The following is a 25,148-nucleotide window of genomic DNA, read 5'->3' as shown; positions in this document are numbered from 1 at the left end:
CACTAAGTACTTAGACATTGCAAAGATTTAATCAGTTTAGGACTCCTTTGGAAATTTTACACCAACTCAATACCACGAGATACACTGTTCATTTCTCAGTTACGTTCAGTCTGTTATTTGACGGTGAGTTTCATTAACTTTTTTTGAATCAAAGCCCAAAGGATATGTGAGATTCCTCTTTGTGGACATGAGACTCTTTATTAACTTAGTTGATGTTTACAATAGTAATAGTAATGGAAGTCATTTGTGCAGCTGAACAGTAGCATCTATGGATTCCGTATTCCTTCAGTGTTCAAGACTTCATTCTCCTTTTGCAATTGCAGGTATCAGCTGGAGGAAGGAGGCAAGAAATCATATTTTACATGATGTAAATATGGTTTTATTTGCATTCAAATATGACAAAGTCGTTGCACACAGGTTAGTAGTGTTTCATAATATACTTGAGGAATGTAGGAATTTCGTAAGAGTTACATGAGATTTACTCTTTGTACTCCAGTGATATTTTGCAAGTTGCCCATTAGCTTCTTTGAGGCTAAGGAAACAGAGCATGTTTTTAAATAACACTGCTGTAGTTGATCTCTGGTGTTTGATATGTATTTAAGCAGCCAAAAATTAAACAGTCAAGTAAACAAAAACAAAAACAGAATAAGGAAACTAATGATAAAATATCTCTTTTTTTTTTTCTATTCAATTAATTATGTTGACTTTTTGTATTACTCTCTTGTAAGTACTATAAAATACAGGATATACTTATATTCAAAATCTTATCCACTAGCTCTCCTTGTGTTTTCTTAAATGTGTATACTCTCTGGCTTACTTTTTGTTTAAACAATTATGAAAGCCTTTGGGACACAGGATTAAAAGAGAGTATTGCATTAAGTTCTTGGCTATCACAGTTAAGCCCATTATATAATTCTATTAGTGAACTTATTCATCTTCATCTGGAAGAAGTTTTATTCCTTTTCTCTACAATGTCTTGCTGACAGCCTTTTCCAGAATCTTGTTCCTTTAATGGTTAGAATCTTTATTCCATTTTCAAGCCATAAGTTAGCTATGGCTAGTTAGTACTAATTTATTCTTTTTCTACAATTATCCGTTTACCCCTGATATATCCAATGAGATAAAAAATGTCATTTCTAAAACAAATTGTCCTCCATTCTGTTATTACCTGTTCTTCAAGGTGAGTCATTTTGCGTAACCACAGCAACACATTTGCAAGGCACAGATTGTTCATTATTTTAACAGTGGCACATGTTCATACAATGTCAGTCTTCATTTATTTTAAAAGTCAATCAGTGTAAGCTGGGTAGAAATGTAATTCCACACACACATCAAAGTTGTACACTATCTAGTTATACATTATAGTTATACGTTAAATATAGTTATATAAGACAGTGAAGAACATAACACAGTATTCTTCACGAGGAAAGATACAACCTTTCCCCTTCCCCTTCCCCTCTCCCTTCCCCCGCCCCTTCTTTCTTTCCCTTCCTTTCCTTTCCCTTCCTTTCCTTCTTTTCCCTTTTCCCTTTCCCTTCTTTTTCTTTTCCTTTTTTTTTCCAAGACATTTCAGGTTCCTTCTTTGTGAATTATTAAAAACTTTCGATACATACATAAATAAACAGAATAGGAACTAGAATAGTATTCCAAATGAACCTGAAAAGTGTGGTTTTCATGAATAAAACACACTGAACCTCAGTGTATCTAATCTCATTGCCTTTAGTCAACTTCAAATATGTACAATGAGAGTTTGCTTTCCAAACAAATAATTGCAACTTTTTAAAGAAAATTTCAACAGGAGTCATTCTGATTTTAAGTAGAGACTAAAAAGAATTACAGTTCATATACTTGATGCACTTCTTTCTTAGTGAATATCTCTTTGAGGTCTCCTCAAATTTCAGATAGTAAGTTTCAGTATTTAATTTTACTGTTATTTTTGTATTAAAAAGTTACTAATTTGCAACTCATTCAGCTAGCACTTTGACATTATGTGTTAAAGAATCACAAGTTGCTTCAAATATCTAACATATTTTCAGGAATTTAAGCAAAATGCAGATTTAAAAACTGTCTGAAAATAATTTTTTCTCAAGTTTGATTGTCATGAAAAAGCTGCTTTTATTTGACTGTTTTGGAGAATTTTTTATGTGCCTCCTTAAATGAAGAATCATAAGATTTTGCATACTTGTTTCCAGGAACTATCCAACATTTCTGAAGATCTGGTTTCTGTGACTGAGATTTTTGCCTATTTGCAAGACATGCATATTCTTAGAAGGTAAAGTGATCCCTCATAAACTGACATTTGTTTTTCTCAAATTTAAATTATTACTCCTTAAAAAACTTTAGAAGGCTTTCTGCTCCAGTCAGATGTCCTTCCGATGTTTTATGGAAACAAATGAAGTCATCTAAATACGTGAGGATGACTTAAACTCTCAAAATATGGCTGAGATCATTTAGTGCCTTTTGAAAATCCCTCATGAACTCACCATCTGCAAGGCATTTTGGAGGACTGAGATAGTTGACTGGCTGTTGTAAATGTGTTCTTTTTCCTCCTTGATCTTCACCTACTTTTTATTTTATTTGATATGATTTTTAATTTTTAATTCGAGGATATCCAGATTCTCAGTCGAAAACAGTAAATTACTTTTCTGTTGATATGTTATCCATGAAATCTGGCATGCAAGAAAGTCAATAACTACTCTGAGTTGTTTATGTATTCTGCTTTGTTTTCTCATTACTTAAGATTGCTGGATTTTTTTTATTTTTATAACTGTGTTTTTTCAAAGCAATGAAAATTAACAAATCAGAATATCTGCAGCATGTAGTTTAAGTTTTTTCAGTGGTCTCTGATATATCAAAGGAGTTAGAATTTTGGATCTTTGCATTATTTATCTTATAAGGTACTGATAGTTAACCTTATGTATAAACAACTTTTGTTCTTCTTATGTGACGTTGTGTTGGTAGGAGATTCCAATTTCAGTGTCCTTAGTCCTCCTATCACCTACAAAAAAATATCTGTCCAGTCATGAAACATCAGATTCATGAAATAATTTATGTCATAGGACCTATGAATAGGAGCAGAAGGGCAGGCACTGATCACTAGTAATAGGAACAAAGAATGGCATGGAGCTGCATGAAGGAATGGGGTGATTGTGCCTGGGTTGGGTGTTAGGAAAAGGGTCTTCACCAAGAAGATGACTGGACACTGGAAAAAGCTCCTCTGGACAGCGGTCAGAGCACCAAGCCTGCTGGAGTTGAAGAAGTGCTTGGACAACACTCTCAAACATATAGTTTGATCTTTTGGTGGTCTTGTGTGGAACAGGGAGTTGAACTCATTGGTCTTTGGGGGTCCAATCCACCTTGGCATATTCTATGATTCTATGAATATATTGTAATTTAATATTTACCAAATAGCGTATTCACTATCATAGAGTTTCCAAATAATTGTTATGTGTGCTCTTTGTTCTGTTGGCCAAAATTTTACATAACACAATGCTGTGAGGCTTACTTGATAAATTTGACAGTTAATAACTACTGTTATTAATAATAACTAATAATATAGTAGTAAGTACTATTAAGTAATATAATTAACATTACAATTACTAATAAATATAAAATTCTTGTTATACATAGCTGCTGATTAGTCTGATTTCTGGTCATCATCATATTACTGATGTGTTAATGAAGTGATGGTTAATTAACTTCATTGTTTCTGTGGGTTCTAGGCTTGGCTGACTTTACTTGACGTTGATGATTCTTTGCACTTACTGGAAAATACCTTTTTTTTAACATTCTTTAAAATATCGTTAATTAATCCTTACTTTACACAGAATAGATCTAATACTATGAAGGCTATGTGTTGTTGGTTCTTAGTGCCACAAGATGGATTTCTCCAACTCTAGCTTACAGAGAAAGAGCTAAGTTTTCTAAATATTCTATAATATCTCTAAATATTCTACAAGACATTATTTCCTCAATAATTCACTTGCTTGTAACTTACTGTGAATTTTAGTCCTTTTTTAAAATCTTCCAATTCTCAAATTTAAATGAGAAAATTGAAAGCAATCTAACATAGGACATTGAATTAAAATTTAGGAAGAAATACCAATAAGGAAAAGTATTTACCATGATCAGTAAAGGGTTCTTGGGTTTAAACAAAGTACTAACACAATTTGCTGCAATAAAGTGTGTATCTAGACAGTAGGAAAAGACTTCCAGAGGTATAAATAAGTAGAACTCCACAGAGGTCCATGTTTGTCCACTGGCTCTGTTGAAACCATAGTGATTTAAGCCAGGTGAGAACCTGGATCATTGTGTTTACAATCAAATCTAATTGCAAAGCATGCTAAAAATTTTCAAATCATCGTCAAATTAAGGGTAGGCATTTGAACAGTTAGACACGTGATCTGACTGACATCACAGACTACATTTATGATGATTGTGATATACTAAGTCTTAAAATGTATTGTAGTGGACAGATTGGTTAATTTTAGTGCTTCTAAACTGGAGGAGGTATTCAGAGCACTAATAATTTTGAGACGCTCTTGCTGTTAAACTGGTTGTAATCAGAAATGTGGTGACTTCTATATGAAACAATTTAGGACACTTCAGCCTGCATGTCATAGAGTCAGTATACAGTCTTTTACAGTTAGAAAAACAGGTTATATTCTTTAAGAATGTCTTTATTAATTTTGGCATAACAAAATTTTATATTTAATTCAAAAATGTCTTCATTTACATGCCTGAAAGTCTTCATTGCTGTGGAATATATTTTATGATGCAGGTGGTAATGGAAAACAATAAGACAATCTTTTATTTTCTTTCAATTCTTTTATTTTCTTCAGAGGAATTTATGAACTGTGCACAAAATGCTTATTTTATGTGTTTCCTTTAAAATGGAAATCTCAAAAAAAGAAGTCATGCTTGCTGTACAAATATGCAACTTATTACAACCATACTTATTCAAAAATTTTTTAAAGGTGATATGGTTGATAAATTTTAGTTGGATATTAGCTGGATAGAGAAAGGGTAATGTGGAAGGAAATCCATTAATACAATGAATTTCCTTCCTTATGTCTATGAATAAGTAGATTCAGGATTCATGGATATCAGTGGATTCATTAATGCTAATATGCAGATACATGCAAGTTAACAATATATATTTACAGTATGGATCTGTCATGCCTTTGAATGCAGTATCATGTAGTCATCAATGAATTTCTGACCTTAATTTTGACTTGGTAGGGTATGTGTAAAATTTGACACCAACCTATTCCTTTTAACAAATGAGAAAATTAAGTTATTACTATTAGTATTTTACTCAGCCATTCTGTTTTTTTATCACATCAAATGTGATAGGCTTTTTTAGGACAAATATTGAAGTCCCTCACAGTCAGCAGTACAGTATCATGTATGCAGGGAGTTACACTTTCCAGGTGATGTCATCTGTTCATACCTTGTTTTTTAGTTATTCCTGCTTTAAGAAATTCCTTGCATATACCTGTCTTTTTTTTTTTTTACTTTATTTTTTAGAATACATATCGCTCCATATGATACAATCATTACCAGTGCTGTGTAAGCTTTCTGAAAACTTGATGATGTAGATACTTGTTTAAAAAAGTTCTTTGTACTGTGGCAAAGATGGACTACACACAATATATATGCAGCTGTCTCTGCTTTGGTGCCATATTTGTTGAAGACAATTTGAATTTAATTGAATGCTTAGTGATTTCATTTGCCATATACAAACAATAAAGAGAAGTATGTTTCACAGTTATGATGTAATCAGAATTATTTTGGTTATGCCAGACTCATTTATGCTTACCACTTCATTGGTAAGGACCTTTTTACTTGTTCTCTGAAAGTCTTATTTTATGGATGGAGGAAAGATACTTCAGCACTTAAAAGAAACTTAGGGCTTTACTTATTACTTGCAGTTGCACAAATGGTTCTTTTTGAGATGCCCTCACATATAGGGCTCAACCATCACTCTGGAAGGGCAGTGGTCTCTTTGTGAGACCTGTGTTGGTCCTGCAAGATCTGTACAGAAATCTTGGATATCTACATTTTTTTTAAAGTGAAATTTGATTATATTATGTGTGAGCAGATGAATTAATCCCATAATATTTTCTATCTAATATTAGACAGGTAAAGACAGCATTTTCTCCTTTAACATACTGGAAAGAAGAATCAAGTGCTAAATCATCACGTATGTCATGGTTTTATGATTTTTGTTTATTGGTATTCCACATCATTACGTCAAGTAGTGCACTGGGAGTTAAAGAGTTAATGCTTCAGTTCTGTGGACTGTGGATAGTGCCAGGTACCTGGTTCTCAGAAGAGAAGGAGAACTACATTTCCCAGAGGACTTTGCTGTTCTGTTATCATTTTCTGGTCAGAAGAATGGATAAAACTGTTCATATATCACGAGACATTTGCTCTTATCTGCCCATCTCTCGTCCCGGCAGCATCTCGTTCCCCAGCCGTCTCACCATCAGCATTAGAGTAAGGCCTACCTCTCTCATTGTACTGGATTTATTAGTTTAAATTGTAATTATATTGTATTATACTGTGTTATTTTGCATTCCGATATCTTATTTAGTAAATTAGTTTGTTTCTCCTCAGGTTGTTGCTGCTATTTTGTTTTTAGGCCCATCTCCCTACTGTTTTTCCCTTTTCCCTTCCCGGGGTGTGGGTCCATGGGTCCCCCTGCCCCATTAGTCACGGAACCAGGCCGAACCAGCCCGTAAACTGTTGACAACATATGAGACTGCGTGTGTGTATTCTGGGATGTCTAACTACCACTATGGTCAAATTGAAAATCTAATCAAAGAGGCCAGTGCCATCTGGAGAAATATTCTGCTAGCCCTACCAAAGACACCTAGATTTTGTCAAACCAGTAACTGGCTGCTCTACTTACTGTATTTGCTAGATTGCTCCTAAGTTGGTTTATACATAGATACCTGACTTATCCCTTCAGTTCTTCTTGTAATGCTTCTTAAATTGCCTCAGATTAGGGTGCAGAATAAAAGAATTGGGCAGTGTCATGGTTTTGTGATTTTTGGTTATTGGTATTCCACATCATGTAGTTGATATACCTGGTTCTCAGAAGAGAAGGACTACTACAGTCCCCACGGCACTTTGCTCCTCTCTTACCATTTTCCAGCCGGAGGGAAAAGGTAAAAGCTCGCAGTATAAAAACTTGCAGATCACGAGACCTCGTCCTTTTTCCGCTGTCTCTCGTCTTGGCAGCCTCGCTCTCCAGCCGTCTTATCGTCGGTAGTAGAGTAAGGCCTACCTTAATTTTGGGACATTCTCTCTCTCTGCATTGGATTTATCAGCTTAAATTATAATTATATTGTATTATAGTGTGTTGTTTTGCATTCCGATATTTTATTTAGTAAATTAGTTTGTTTCTCCTCAGATTGTTGCCGCTGTTCTTTGCTCTCAGGGCCATCTCCTTACCCTTTTCCCCTTTTCCCTTTTCCCGGGACATGGGCCCGTGGATCCCCCGTCCCCTTTGTCACGGAACTGGGCCAAACGCCCATAAACCGTTGACATTTTTTGGTGGAGAATGCAAAGGGCAAAATTGAGGCAAAATTACAACAACAAACAACTATGCACTTTTGTGAATTTAATTTCACTTATTTTTTTCACTTAAAAATTATTACACTGCTACCTATTTCATTCAATAATTAATTTTCATTCAACAGGATTTGTGAATTAGACTTGCTATTGTTATTATTAGAAGAGTGTAATACACAGTATGCGTTTTACCATTTTCCCCAGTCCTTCTCAAAAAAAAATTCACTTCAGATTTGTTCTAAATGTAAGAGGGAGCCTTCTGAGAGGTTCTGAGAGTTCTCAAACTGTGGCATGTGTAGTTTGATGGATTAGATTTTCCAAATCTGAAAAAGAATACAAAATGATGCACTGTTTTTAAATTTGCATTCAATTTATTAAAACCCACAGAAATATAATAAAATACAGAAAACACAATATTTTCTCTGTCACATTCATTTATTCAAATGTCATTTACTTTATTTACATTTTTGTGTAAGTCTATAATACTGTTTTGTTTTGTTTTTATTATTTTGGTTAGAGATTTTGTGCAAAAATTATATCTACAACTAACTGTATAAAAACATTTTTTTAAGACATTTAAAAACATTTTCATAATTATTTTCCATTTACAGCTCAAGAATTTTGAAACATTTACATCTATAAATTAATAGACTTAAATTATGGATCAATATTACATATCCTTCTATCAGAGAAATGTTGATAGTTTAAAGCCTTCATATAGTTAAAGCTTAATGTGCTGAATAAATGTTCTACTTAAAATAGTAGGAACTCAAAAACACACTTGATTTTTTTTGCCTGCTTGCCTAAATATATGTTAAACTATTTAGGAACTTGTACAAAATAAGAGGGCAAGGGAACCCCCTAGTGCATAAAGTATGAATTAAGTATGAATTAAACACGAAATTTACTTGAAACTTTGTCCATCAAAGGTATATATGCAAGATAGGCTTAGTACTACCACTGTGGTAGTATTCTGTGTGAGTGAGCTTGTGTGAGTGCTGTATTCTACTGAGGAAGACATCAAAATGATTCCCATAGATAATTTCAAATATTGAACAAATTCAGTATGAAAGCTTCAAGTGTACAGTTTTGTTAATGAACATCTTTGTGTATTTCTCATAATTGTTGATTTCAGTGGTTATTGAATGATGGCAAGTCCTGGTGTGAGTTCTTACTTTCCATGTTCACCCTTGCACATTCCCATTTCAAATGTTTCTTTCATTCCTTATGCTTTTTGATACTTTTAGTAACACTTTTCTACTTTTCTCTGGTCTTTTCTTTTGGAGAAATATTCTTCTATAAGAAAAAAATACAGATGTACCAAAACTTATCTCTGGAATCATTATCAAACACTATTACGTTCTTAAAAACAAGTGAAGATGTCTAATTTGATATATACTCACTTTGTATATCACATGGTCAACTGTCAGAGACAGCTATTAGATTACTTTGTTTTACCTTTTCACCCCAGTTCTGTACTGAGACTTTTTAACTGACTTTAATGAAGTTATCCCTAATCCCAGCAAAGTCTATGAGATCTACATTAGCTTCTGTGTTTTTATTTGTTTTAGATACATGACAAAAAACAAATCCAACCCAATCTACCTTTTTTTTTCCAAGGGTGCATCTGCATTCTGTTTGCTTTCCAGATTGCTAATAAGATGTTTCATAGGCCTTAGTGGTATAGTCCTGTTTATATCCTACTTCATTGTGTTCATTTTTACATCATTTATCGACTTGTTTTTTTTTTTTATTGTCATGATCACAAATTCAGGATCCAATATTCAGAATATTCACGTATTAAGCCAACTTTCAGTGAACTGTAAGCCATGGCATTAATTAGTGTATTTCCTAAGAAAGGAAAATCTTAAAGGATATGCATTTCATCAGAATTTTTTTTCTTTTCAATATACATGAGGTTTTTTTTTTAAATAGTTTTATCTTTAGCTTCCTGCTCTTCATTCGTATACTCATAGAGACTATAATTTTTTTTTTCACATCTGAATCTCTTTCTTCAGAGATCTCTGTTTTTATTTCACTTCTACCTCCCTCATCCTTCTGTCAGTTATTCATCTCTCTCCTCAAAATTCTCAGAGCCCAGGAAGACTGATACTATATACTGTTACTGACACATTTAAGTGTTTAGTCAGCTGAGAATAATGCATCCTTTTCTCAATATGTTCATTCTGCCCTTTGGCTGCTCTCTGTCAAGGGACATGCTGAGCAGGAGCTGAAATAAATAATTATATTCAGTCATCAGTTTGGGAAACAGAACTAGGGGAAAGATTTAGAAATAGGCCTCCTGTACACTCAGCAGTTAGAGAAAAGAACACCAAGAGGCAGCAAGAAGAGCTGAAACAGAGAGAAAAACACAGGGAAGATGGCCAAGACAACCCAGTGACGAAGGAGGCCAACCAGAGGACTGGAGAACTTAGAGGAAAGCCTGAGCTTCCAGCCAGAAGCCATGAGTTAAGCAATTCTTCTGGGAAAGCTTGACTGTGGGATCATAGCACTCATCAAGAGCCCAACAAGAAGTAACGACAGGTGTAGAACTCTGAATCTCATAAGTCATTCTGTAACCACAGTCCAAAGAAAATAAAAACCTCATTAGAACTGGAAAGTTTGACTTTTGCTGTGCTCACTTGACCAAACTAAGTACTCATACCAAAAGTATCAAGCTGTACTGGTCAGATGTATTGCATAACCTCATTTTGTGTCAGATCTCAGCTGAAAACTGCCTTAACTCCAGAGAAGTTTCGTTTATATAAGCCAACTGAAATACTATATCTCAAAATGAAAAATTAATTGATGTGTTTTATTACCTTTAAAAGCATGCTAATGCGGTTGCAGTATTAAAAAAAAAAAAAAGAACGCTGTAAAAACTAAATTATGTAACCATATAATTGAGGAAACATTGCATTTTTAGCATGCATGAGCAGTCACCTACAAAGTATTTCATTAATGGCCATTACTAAAGGTGATTAGTAAGAGTGCAAATTAATGGCTTATTCACAGAAGCGGATCTGGCCCTGGCAGTGGAGAAGTGCTTGCAACATTGAAAGGTTTTAGCTCGTGTTAGCGTGTACTGGAAATTTAAAACAATATTTAAAAATCACAGAGGGTGGTATTAATATCACAGGACTTCAGGGATTTAATTCGCTTATCTAGTCATGGGTATTTAAAACTATTTACGACTTTAGGAATCAGCCTGACTTCAAATCACTGCTTCAGAAAGGCATGGGTTTCCTGTGGATTCTGTTATATCTGCCATCCTTACTGCAGCCTCTTAGATTGCAGTAAATGTATGCACTGATAATTAATTAAATGAAGCCCTTCATGCCTAGGCCATAGATGTCTACGTCTGAGCTTGTGATCTTTCACTTTTTTCTCAGTCAGTAAACAGAAATTGATGCCTTTACACCTCAATAACAATGGTGAAATGTGTATGTCCTATTCAGAATGATTGCATCAAATGCTGGTTCAATCTCCACTAACTATAATAGGTAATCATCTTAGATTATGTGGTTATTGCCATCTAGCACCACAGTGTTCTTACTAGAAGAACACAAAGCCAAGTCCTCTTCTGTATCTTCCCTTATCCCTGTTCTCTTTCTTGTCACTGTAAGGTTTATGTTGACCATAAAACCATTAAAACCAATACCAGCTTCTGTATGATTGCCTGGTAAGATAAACTGCTATTTGATCCCTCAGCTGTGGAATGATTGACCTTGTGAGCTACCTATTGTCTTTACTTGCATGGTGATAGAAAAGTTTTAGGGACTTCAGCTATTTAGTTTAGTATAGGACACGGCACTATGGGAAAAGTATTTGCTTTGATTCTCACTGTGTCTGGATCACATTCTGATTGTAGTAATCTTCTTTTGCAGATAATGTAATCATCTTCTCATAATAGATCTTATTAACCACATCATTTAGTATGAAGGCTGCTCCAAAAGTAATGCCTATTTTATAGTGTTGGCCCACAGTGTCAGAGGAGGATATTGGTGATATGTCAGTAGAGAATGAATCTTCCCTCCAACATTCTGTTGTTCTATTGCTGTGAAACAGATGGCAACAGAAGGCCAGTCTGACAAATTGGCATCTGACATGGAAGTGCGTATGAAGCAAAGGTGTCTTATTGAATTCCACCATGCAGAAAAAAATTGCATCCGTTCACATTCATTGATCCTTGCTGAACATTTATGGAGACCAAACAGTGGATGTGAGCACAGTGAGGCAGTGGGTGATGCATTTCAGCAGTGGTGACAGTGACATGAAAGACAAGCCACATTCTGAACAACCATAAATAGCAGCCACACTGTTAAATGAAGAACATCTCAATTAGCTCATTCATGTGAATCAGCTAATGGTGGTGACTGTTAAAAAAAAGGTGTTTTGTAGTGGAGAGTTCATTCAATCAAAGATTGTTATTGTTATCTTTGTATATCCGGTAGTTTCCATATAAATAAATAGGTGACATTACTTTTGGAGTGAAGTACATAGATTAGCTTTCTGAGGGACAAACCAAGGGTCAGAACAACTTGAGCTGTTTGCCAGAGAATGCATCTGTTGGTTTTCTTAATAACGTCTTTAGTTGAACATCTGCAGACCTCCTGTGACTATTGACTGATAGTGTCTTCCATCCTCTCACAACAGGGAAAACAATGAAAGAATACTCCAGTGTTTTTCACCTTGGAAGCATCAGTTTCATTTCATCTAGAAGAAAATAAAGGATGGAGCTGACACAAACATTTTGTTTAGCTAAATCAGATTTTTCTTTCGAATAACTAGCTTGTATCCAATACAATTAAAACTATGAAAGACTGTTAACATTTAAAACTATGAGGATACACAAAAATGTAAACCACTGAATTCAGTCTATGAAAGCAAACCATTGGAGAGCTGTGAAAGAGAGTATGTATATAGACATACGGACAGGTGGATAACTTTTCATAATAGTAAAGCCAGAAGATTTTTCCACATCTGCTTCTTAAAAATGAATTTAATTCATTTGCATATAAAACAAAGGATAGAAAGTTCACATCAGATAGTATCTTCACACATGTGCAAAACAGTATGATTTAAACTCAGTGAAAAGTTGTCTTCTATGTTTTAACTTGTGCAGACAAATGTATATCAGAAAAAAGGACTATTTTCATTATTTCAATCAGATTATGATTTTCCAATTTTTCACTTTTTGCTTTGTACATTTAATAAAATTTATTGTAATTTTCAAAATATTTTTACTGGTAAATAAAATACTGTCCATTGTTTTTAATAAAATGTACTTGTTTCCAGATGCTAAACACTGAGAGATTCCACATACTGAGACTATGTGGAAAGTTAAGGCACCACAGTGTATTAGGCACCACAGTGTATTATTCATTGTAGTATTACCCATGTAGTACTGCACCATACTTACCAAATTCAAAATCCTGAACTCCTGAAGGAACAGGATGCTTCCATTCCGGATAAAAAACAAATATTATTTGGCAATAAAATAGATTATTTATACACTGTAAATATAATGTTGCATTTCAGGAATTATTTTTTAAAAATAAAAAATCTACCCATTTTTCTACTGAAAAAAAAATAAACAAGAAAACAAAGCAGTAATTCAGATCAGGGAGGGGAATTACTCTGCAGGAAATACTAAAATGTCTCAATTTTCTGCACAATATTTAAAATGTTAAGACTATTTACAATCAAGAGCTAGATAATCAGAAACAAATATAAAGCAGAGTAGGTAGATACAAGGGCTGCTCTAAAAATGATGCCTATTTAACTATATTCGTCCATGAAGTCAGAAGAGGATGTTGGTGATATGGCAGTAGAGAATGAATCTTCCCTCCAACACTCAGTTAAATTATATTGCTGTGCAACAGATGGCAGCAGAGGGCCAGTCTGAGAAAATGGCATCAGACACAAAAATGCATATGAAGCAAAGGTGTGTCATTGAATACCTCCATGCAGAAAAAAAATGGCACCCACTGACATTCATTGATGCTTGCCAAACATGTATGGACACCAGACAATGGATGTGAGAACAGTGAGGCATTTCAGGAGTGGTGATAGTGACAGTGGTCACCTCTGCTGGTGCATACTAACACTTATGCTAAAGAAGTGCTTTTGAAAATTATGTAACTTGCCATGCACTGATATATCCTCCAGAAAAAAAAAAAAAAAAGAAAAAAAAAATTGATCTGATATTATATTTTATTGCCAACTTAATGACACATAATAAAAATGTTAATATTCCACAGAACATGAAGATTTAACAGCACTGTGTGAAGCTTCACACACTTGTTCAGCAGCAAGACCAAGACCAATACCTTTATTCAAAATGCGTTATGCCCTTTTATAATGCTTCTTATTGATTTTAGCAATCGTGGCGAAAGCGGATTGGTGCAAGCAAGGGGAGCGCATACCTAACACGCGGCAATGTTCCCCTTATATGGTCAAGTCACACGTCTGTAGCCCCGGTCCATTTCTCTTGTCTTTCAAGTCCCACATCACGGGTTCGAATGGAGGTCAACCAATAATAGCAAGCCATAGGGAGGGCCTTTCTCATTACAACCGCATCCTTGCAGTACACCTAATACAACAACTGTGATCATAGCTTCACAGCAGTCCATGACTGTAGATACTTGGTTACTGTCTATTAGTGTGGATTTGCATGTCAGAACTATTCAAAGACAGACCGATAACTGCAAAGTCAAGGAGCCATGCAAGTAGTTTCAAAGTTGGGTCTCTCTGGTTAAACTCATTTGGATCTCTAATTCTTCCTTTTATTCCCCATGCTGCATGTTGGCATACAGGCACTCTGGAGAAGGAAAGGGAGCAGAGGATGCAGGTTTCCATAGAGGAGTTCAAGAAGATCCCCCATAGCTATACACACCCTGAGGTGGCTGGCCTTCTGGCTCTTGTCATGGGATGCAGCAAAGGAACATTTGTCACTGCTTTGGTTGACCTGGTTTATTCCTGTGTCAGCTGCAATGACATGAACATTGCTATTTTGGACTCCACTCCCCAAATCCTTCAGCTTAAAGCTCATCTATCTGTACTATCTGAAATATATCCTTGCAGCCTGAACTTCTTGCCTGTACTCTCAGTAAATTGAGAGAGACAGGAGTCTATATAGAAAGTTTATCTCCTCTGGGTATTCATTTCAAGAAGAAATTAATTTATCTTTGGAGGTGTCTATTTCTATTGACAATAGAGGGGAATCAAAATGACTAGCACAACACAGACCTCTAATTTTTAGACACTTGATACTAAATTAAATGCGACCCATCTCAGATGACTGCCTGGTTGAAAACTGATGGATTTATGACACATACTGATATAAAAATATTGACTTTGTAAGTCAAAGTTTGTATGTTTGCAATTCTTATTCTTTCCTCTTGGTGAAGAATGAGAAATACTAATATTCATCAAACTGTAATTCTTATATTAGAAATTATTTCTCTCTGTACAATATAAATTACATAAAAGAAGGCAACACTCGTTAAAACCCTATCTGTTTAAGTGTTTTAAAAAGTAGAATTTTACAAATCTTTAGAGCATAGCATTAGATTTCTTGTGAATTAAGATGAATAATTTCAAGTGATGAGTTCTAACTCTTTTTTCAATGAACTCTCTGTCATTAACATATTAAAATAAAGTTGAAGTCATTGAATTAGTAACAAATCTTAAGGGTGAGGCTGTCAGAGATACAAAAGGTAAGCTGACATCTAAGTTCTGTTACGAGAGTTTGTATGCAGAAGTTACGCATCTCTGTGACAGACCTGTCTTTGGTAATCTCTTAATGTAAAATAAACTCCTCAGTACAGCTATGAAAGAAACAGTTAGCAATTGGAATCGTTTGACATGGAAAATTGTTACTTGGAGATTACATACATTTGTTAAATGCCTGATGTTTTCTACAGATTTTTTTTTGCTGCAAGCGTCAGCATTGCTGTTGCATGAATCTACCTGTTCTAAATGAGCAATTAAACTATTAGGTAAAATGGATTAAGATGCTAAAAAATTTCTCTCCCACTCCCCACTCAAATTTTTATTTTCTTTCCCCTTTTATCCTGTTTAAGCAAGTGACTTGTTCCTCACAGTAACAAAAGTGAATGGATGACTAAGAGTTGACAAGTGAATCTAGTCAAACTTAATCCCATCTAATCAAATCATGTTCAGTTTCTTTAAACAGAGGTTTTGGTCACATGAAGAAGTCTGAGTGGCATTAAAGAATATGACTAGTGATTCACTGTACTTTTCCATTTGAAAATACAGTTTAAGAAATTTTCATCTATTATTTTCATTTAACAACAACAAAAAAGAGACTTTGCATTAAAATGGAATCTGTGGGTTTGTCTAGCTTACTTGGTACAATTTGAATGATTTCCCATTATTTGTTTAGTTTCTTTTTTATTCTTTTTATTTTTTAATTTCTTCCTTAAGGAAAATTCATATTTTTTTGCCATTTATTCTAGTTTGCCATGTTTTGTTTTGCAATTGTCTTATAATCTATTCTAAAGGATTGTTTTTGTTGTTTTTATTTTATTTTATTTTTATTCCAAACAATAGGTTTGCAAATGCAGAATTAGGACTCATCCAGATGTAGCTCATTTATTTTCCTGGGACTTTCATAGCCTCCAAGCTAAACATCTGTGAAGACTACACCCTCTTCTAAGGAGTTACTTCCTTTTCAGAAGCAATCATATAATACTGAATTTACATTATACTACACAGCCTTTGAAGCAGGCACCATTGCCAGAAGTGAAATCAGAACTCCACCCAACTGTATACTTCAGGAACTTGGAAGTGTTAGTTCACAGAGACACTTTAGAATTGTAGTCTGTGTCAGTGTAATAGTTACAAACCTCCCTAAATATTGATACGTGGCTATTTCAGTTGAGATTGCAAAACATTTCTTGAGTATGTCCTAAATTGCTGAAAGCTTCTTAAAGCTATCTGTGAGTGTGAATGAGACTCTAAAGGATGAACACATCTCATAGCAATCAACATTCTCAGTGTGTTTGTATCTTAAACTTCACTTTGCAAAATTAAACTGCTTTGAGTTTCTTATTTTTTTATGGATTCTGTATGTAACTGTTTTAATCAGTAGAACTGAACACTTCACGATGTTTAATGTACTCAGTAAAACAAACTTGAACCTCTTCGTACGCAGGATCACAGTAATATCTGTGAATAAAATTATATAACCCTCATCTTTAAATGAACTTCAAAAAAGAGGAAAAAAATAATATGAGCAAATATTCAAATGTTTAATACGTACGTGTATTAGTTCCCATGACTCCTAGAAAAATGAGTAATTATTTGTATTGTTGAAAGTGGTGAAAAATTAAACATTCCATACAAAGGAATCCTTTGTTATTCCTACAAGCCAGGAACATTTAAAAACTTATTGTCTTCCAAACAACGACAAAGCAGAACCACCAATTAAATGCACAAGTTATAGAACTATGTGAAACTGCAAAAGTTGTAAGGATAAATGAAGGAAAAATAATGAATTAAGTGGTAGAACAAGACAGATATTCTATCACATCTATGCATTCCTCATTTTTTTTCAGTTAAGAGACACTAAGAATTAGAGTTTCCCTAGAAACTTAATCAGTGTCAGAAGGTACTAATTAAAGGGGTATAATGGGCAGCAGCAGGCAAGGAGAATTAGCAGTAAGCTAACAAATTTGAGTCAAGAAAAATAGAGTAACTGAGAAAATGATAGGAAATAGAAACAGATTAAGAGAATTCAGTAATTGAAAAGTGTAACAGTGGAAACTTGATGTGAGTGCTATGTGTAGACAAAGAGCTGTAAAAGAACTACTGTAACCTTTGTTTTTTTCTTTTAACACAGACATTTCCTGACACACAATTAAAGTAGATTTGGTGGATTAAGAAATAAATGTCTCTGAGCCTGTGGGAATGGAGTTGTTAGATCTAGCGTCTTGGCCATGATCCAGTTTGGATATTGCCCTAATTTTTTAAAGCTGCATATGATAACTTTCTGTACTTCCCATCCTAAACTGCCAAGTAATCTCCCTTTATATTGTCAAACAGATGCTTATTCTTAAGTAGTTTATGAGCCTTTGTTATGAAAAATGTTATATCCAACAGTCTGGGACAAGTAAATTTCATAGAGTTGCCAATAGGAAGTTTTCTGTGGAAAAAGCCATATAGGTAAAAACTTCCCAGACCTCCTGCTGCAATGGTGTGTCCACAGAAGACAAATAGCACAAGTAGGAACATATCTGAACATTTTGATTCTGGCAATTGGACTTCTATTTTTGTACTGGTTGCATTTAATGAACTTCTCTTAAAGAGAAGGGAAAGGATTTGGAGACTTTCTGATGAGTTCAAGAAATGGCATGCATATATATTGTGAGCAGATTTTGGTAGAGCTACTTTCATCCAATCAACAGAATAAGAATTCTGATTTTATACATCTAAACAGAGTAATATTTGTAAATAAATTTTAACGCTGAGACAGACCACTGACCTCCTTAAGTCTTTTGCTGAGCAATGAACTGGGTAATGAATTGTGATATCATCCTTACAATTGTCATTAATGAGAAATTAATCCTTCCCTTCGGAAATAAGACCATTAGTCAAAGTTGATATACTTGCTTGCTAGGACAAATTTCTTCTGGCTATACTTGTACAAGCACAGACAGACATTTTGACTTTTGTCACTGCTTGGCCAGTGCAATAATATGTAGTTATAATCTCAGTAACTAAAAGGGAGGAAAGAGAGTCACAAAATAATTACCCAATTTTTATTTATGCTCAAGGTTATTTTACAGTTTATTTCCTATCTGTATTTAGCAGTGTTTCCATTATGATGGTTTACAGACTCATTATTTCTTTGCTTTATGTATTTATTTATTTATCTTAGTGAACTGAAAACGTACCCTACCAGGAATTCTGTTGCAAACTCTGCTTTCATTGTAATTTTTGTTCTTGCCTAGTAGCTCTCTCTGCTGTTTTGCTACTTCCTAAGTTGATGCGTGTTACAATGGCTAGTTTTGTGTGTTACCCGGTGATGGCAAAGTTCAGGCAGGTTGCATTCTAAATGATCTTCAGTGACAGTTGTCAATGGAGCAAGCAGTTCTAATATGGTGTTTCACCTGACAATGGCCTACTTCTTGGGAAAGGAGGAATGATCGTTCTTAGTTGAAGAGATTTCTCTGCTAAGCAGCTTGCAATTCGTGTGCTAATGGCTAATTTTAATGTATGGGTTGTAACATTATTCTGTCAGAAGTTAAAATAACATTTTCACAGCCTAAGGTAATATGAGAAGTCTTACTGTAACAAGACACCCTGGCAGAAAAGGAACTTTTAACTGATAACAATTGGTATACAGAAGTAAAGAATTAGTTCTCATACTTTGTAGTTTGCATTTATTGGATATATTATAATAGTTTTTATAATATAGATGGTACATAATTATATGACCAAGGTCTGACACAATTTAAAGTTATAGAGAAACTAGTTAGAATACTTATTCCCTTTACACATGACTGCAGGATGACATGCAAAGTCTAGCACCCTCTAAGACGATCTAAGTGAATATATTCATTTTTTGCTGCTTCAGGTGGTTTTCTTGGTTGTAATAAGTATTTAAATTGAAAGGGATTATTCATACCTGATTTTGGTAAACAAGGTAGAAGTACGAAATTATTTGAAAACTACGCGAAAATGTCAAAGCAACACTTCTGATGTCAGCCCCACTGAGATTATAACAATTTGTGTGGATATAAAATACCATGACCTATGTTCAACAAAAAAGTGTGCAACTGAAGAACAGATTGAAATGACAAGACAGTCTTATTTAATATTTTAGTAGGAAGCATCCTAAAATAAAAAACTACCACGTTTGCTTCTTTTTCCTCAAGTGTAATTCAGTCTTTGAAAATAGTTATTATCTCATAACAACATAATTATTTTATGGCCCCACTTTATGGCAGAAGTAGAATTGTTTGGATGACTTAATTATTTTGATGTCTACACATATTTTGAGTTTTTTCAGCAGGTACTCTAGAATATGTCACATCAATGTAAACTTATTTCTGTTATTCATTGTAGTTTGTTAATCCTAATCAGTACTCCAATCTAGCTTTAGTTTGCAACCGTTGTGCAAGGATTGTACTGGCAATGTACATACTCTATTTGCATTGAACTGCAAACGTCATAGAAATACAAACATTGAACCGAAAAAACTACATTTAATATAGTTACTGTATACATTTACAAGTAATATGAGCATGTTTTGGGGAACTGTATAATCACTTCTTACATTACCAGAAGACCACACTATTAATTCCTGTATTGATACAGGCAGGAATGCACAGGGAATATACTTAAGAAGCATAAGCTGTTTTGTGATTTGAGTTGCTGAGGAGGTGATGAATACCAGTCATAAAGGAACGATAGCTATAACTTGTTTTCTCAGCCAACTGCATGCTGTTTGGCAAGTTAACAGGGGCAAATTACATGAGTTATACTTAGTGAAATGTCTATACAGCTGTTTGGTGACTGCATTCAACAAGTTTGTCAGCTTTCAGAGTAATTAACCCAGCAGAAAATCCACTCCCAGATGGCTACTGGAAAGAATCAAATTTGGTGAAGCAATGACAGGTGAGAAAATTTGAGTGAAAATGTACATAAACATCTCTTTTTATAAAATAAAATAAAATAAAATAAAATAAAATAAAATAAAATAAAATAAAATAAAATAAAATAAACACTTTCTTGAAGTTTACAGTGTTGAAACATAGGAACAGGGGTTCTTGAGGGGCAGGGGGAGAGGGCCAGATGACCTCCATAGGTCTCTTCTAATCTTAACCATTCTGTGAGTAGATATACTGGCTCAGTCCATACAGTCATCTAGACGAAAGTACCTCCTGCAGTGTTAATAAGGAAGTAGTCAAGAAAAAAAAAGCATTCTGAACAGGCTTTCTAGGTTAGGTTTTCTAACATACTACCAAAATCCAGCTGATATCAGCTAAGAAGTTTTATGGAGTCCCGTGTGTGTTCTTTCCTTAACTGACTTTTAACTCTTTCAGGTGACCATCCAGTCTTCTCTTGAACCTTGCCAAATATTTGCAGCCACAGTGTCCTTTGGCAAGGAGTTCTATAGCTTTACTTTACATTGAATGAAGAACCACCTGGCTTTCTTTGCTCTGAACCTGCACCCACTTGGAAGATATAAGGATCTGTCCTATCCCTTCTTCTGATGCCCGTGAGTATATACATGACTTTTATATCCCAGGATCTGTCGATCTCACTCTTATTTGAATACTCAACACGTGAAAACCATTCATAACCATTTTTGTGTGTTTGCCTTTCTTTGAAACCAGTTACTGGATGAAGTTGTATTTGATTGGATAAGTGCAATAATCACAATCTATTCGTTGCTCAGTTTATAGCTTATATAAAACAGCTTACATAATAGATGAATCAGGAAAGTGTGATATGCTGAGTCTGAATGATTTTTGGCCATTAATTATAGTGAAGATCAATAAATAAATAAATTCAAATACCTAAATGCAATCCTTCACTATTAATTCAATCTAAATTAATTCACCATAGAGAGTCTGCTTTTACTGCATCACTATGGTGCTATGAAGAAATATATTCATTATTTAAACTGGCTAGGAGCAAGAGAGTGTCTAAAGACTATACATTAACTTGTTTTACAAGCTCTTAGATGTACAAACAATAACAGTGAAGCAGTACTGGATGCATTCACATACCAAATAATGCACAAACATGGTTAACTGAACCAAGGATTTAATATTACTCTTCAAATAAGTGCCTATTCTAGCTATGCTACCCTTCTGTACAGCAAGTTGGAAAACAGGAATTCTTAGAGGTGATGTGAAAAATGAAACATATTGCTGCTGGTAGACACCAGTGGGTGGAATATGGGGGAAATCAGACAATTTGGAAGGAAGTTCAAATAATTCTTAATACCTACACTGTTCCATAAACTATTCAGTAATTAGTCACAAGATATTTACACCTTCTATTCTATATAAACCTCACAAAGCAACCCTCATATTTCAAACAAAAGAGAGTATACCATTTTCCGTGGTCACAATGATGGAGATGGCAAGCAGGAAGTAAAAATTAGATATGTAAAGGACTACATAATATGATTTTTAATAAAACAGAAATTTAAATGTCTTCAGAGTTTTTCATGAACTACCTCCTTAATGGGAAAGTGAAACCTTCGCAGATATAACTATCATGTAACTACCGCATTGTTCATTTTATATAGTGTGCATGTCTTCTGCTTACTTAAATATAAATACACATACAAATAATATATTTAAAATTATTTACGTGTTATAAATTAATAAATTAATGCTTCAGACAAGTATTCCTTGTTACAAACTAGCCATAACTAACAGTATTAGCCGGACCAATAAGGTATGCTTACTTGGACCTCTGATTTTCTTAAGATTTCTTTGAAAGAAAAACTTTTAAAACTAGGTTTTTTTTTCTCTTTTGTTTTAAATGAGTTCTTATATATTATACTTAGCTCTTTTTTTGTCACACAAAATAAAACTACATTAGAATTTCCACTGAAAGCCTTACATGAAAAAGTCCCTAAGTTTTAAGTTCTCTTGCGTACTTACTTTTAATTTCAATACAACTACTGTACCTCTGGGCAAACAGTAAAAATAGAACTATCATTTCAAATTCATCTTAGAACAGTCATTACATAGCATTTACTGAATGTTTGGTATTGGCTTATGTATCATTAATGAAGCAAAGTGCGGGTAATATAACCAGTGAATTAAAATTCATGCCATTGTTTACTTATGATTGTTGTAATTATTAATTTTTGATACTTCACATTGTGTGTGACTATTCATAGGTACCTGTAAATATATTCACACTGAGGCATTTGAGGAAAGATATTGATATGTAAAATGTAGAAATACTAGTGACCATCAAATACTTATATTATATGACCTTGCCAAATGAGTGGATGTTCCAGAAGAATTTAACAACCATTGCTTATGTTATCAAGATGAAAAGTTATTTCACCAAAAAAATGTATTTTAAGAATTATCAACTAAGATAATAAAATACATACAGTAAGTCAAAACTGTGTGTCCAGTTTTGGGCTCGTCACTAGGAGAAAGATGCTGAGTGGTTAGGCATTGAAACATGTTGCCTGGTGACGTGTCACCATTCCTGCAAGTATTTAAGAGATGTGTGGATGTGGCACTTGTGAACACGGTATGGTGGGAATCTTGAAAGTGTTAGGTGGATAGTTGGATTTGATGATTTCATGGGTCTTTTTCAAGCTAAATGATTCTGTGATTATACTGAAGAAGGCATAAGTTAAAACATTTGGAAGGAAGTACAATCTGCCTTCCCTAAGCTTCACAAGTTTTATACTTTATCTGGGCCTTATGATGCTCATTTTCTTGAAAATCTCTCCAGTTCTTATAAAAGAATGCAGTGAAGCGTGTACAGAAGGCCAAAGGCTGGAGAGTGGGATAGGCGTTATTCCACTTTGAAGTAATTGTGGTTCCAAAGGGATTGATTTCTAAGGAAACCCATTGCAAATTCTTCTCGGACAGTTTTCCCTTACACATCAGAAAAATGTCTAAACCCATAAAAGATATGTTTACTATAATATTAAATATTGCAAAATCTAACTTTCTGGTTCTCATCCCATAGCCACATCCGTACTTTAAATTAGGTGCATAAGCTGCCTTTACAATGTTGAGAGAGAACTAGATGCCTCAGAAACTGATCCAAAACTATCAACATTCTAGAAAACTAGTTTTGGGACACAGGCTTCAGGCAGAAACATTAAACTACATGTTTTACAGAATGTTAGGTAACTTTCATATAAAATATTCCTTTTTATTCTTTTATTGTGCAATTGGGAGCAGAGCAGAATCTAGATATTTGACTGTGTTATGCCATGTAAATTCACTTTGGGCCAGATCAGAACTAACTATACTCTATTTTTGAATAAAGAGGAAAACAAGAGTCTTAGCTCTCTACTTGTAGAAAATACCTGAGGAGTCTTAAAGTATTTATGAACAGAAAATAAGGATACTGAATGAGAACACATTATTTTCTTCAGTGTCTGTAGTCTATTTTAATACACATTACCAAACAGCTAGTGCAGAAATGAAACAGAAAGTCTTATAAAACTATATCATACTGCTGGCCTGGCATTTCTGACTAAAAAGTAGGAAATTAAATGTCATTACATTCTGCGTGTGAAAAGTACTTCAGGACTCTGGAGTCCTGATTTATTATATTCTTTGGAGACCTTTGTTTTCCTGCTAATTTTTCCATTAGCAGCTAAGCCACTTTTGGAGAAACTTTCTCATGCTATGTGTGTATCAACTGCTGCTTTACATGAAAAATATCCTCTTTTCTGTTACCACCTTATCCTGTTCTGCTAGTCAATATTTAGCAAGCTGTATTTCATTTCTCTTTTCTGCTTTATATTGCGCCATATTTTATTCACACTTCATTCTCTTATTACATACCTAATACTTGTTTTATAAATAAGCTCAGTGTTGTCTGTATTAGTTCTTCAGACACTCAAACTGAATTAAAATTACTGGACTTCTACTTTTGTGTTTCAGATCATAATACTACAGTCCATTTCATTAAAAACAGTTAAACTCCCTTTGTTTCTCTAATGACAAAGTACGGGGAAGATGCAGTCTCTGAGGGTAAACTGAGTAGAGATTCATAGTGGGAGGGGAAAAAAAGATATATGATTCTGTTATAAAAGTAAAAAGAGTCGGCTATAGGAAAAGCTGACAGCTGAGTGGAACACTTAGCTAGAAAATTCTTACAGGAGTTAAGTTCCTTGTTGATTTTTTTCCATGCTGTTTGAAGATGGTTTATGGGAATTTTGGGATTAAGACTGCCCTGGGTAATAGTGGAATTTGGGAATCTGAGGGGAAAAAAAGCCTGGGAAAAACAATACAAAGCAGACCACAACAAACAACATGAAGCCCAAGAGCAACACCAAAACAAACACACAAACAAAAAACCAAACAAATGAAAAAAAACCATCAACGATATTCAGAGAGGGCCTACCAAGTAGAATGCTTTGGGAAAAACTTTTTGAACACAAGTATTCAGAACATTCTGAATTCTTCACAGAAATACAAAATATTATTGCACTTTTACCAAGGGCACAATCTCTCAGGTGAAAATACTTGTTCTGGGGAGCTGCTACAGTGCTGAACAAACTAATGATTCAGAGCATAAGACAGAGATGATTTTTTTTTTTTAATTTACTTTAACTAAGCTTCTCTTTTCTCTGAATGAAAAAAGTTTTTTATATCAGATCAAATTACTGAATCATAAAAAACACCTGAGAAGTACATGTGAAATCACTGAAACAGACCACTAATACAGACGAGGAATTTAAAATAAACTTTGTGTGGGGATACAGTTCTCCACTTGATGTCCAGTTGCTTTGGCTAGATGTGTCAGTATTTACCAGAATTTTGGTTTCATTTGGCCCATGTTGATGTTGTGGGATTAATGGGATTATT

This window comes from Numida meleagris, chromosome 1 (assembly GCF_002078875.1).
Source record: "Numida meleagris isolate 19003 breed g44 Domestic line chromosome 1, NumMel1.0, whole genome shotgun sequence".
Lineage (NCBI taxonomy): Eukaryota > Metazoa > Chordata > Aves > Galliformes > Numididae > Numida > Numida meleagris.
This window is presented reverse-complemented; position numbering follows the sequence as displayed.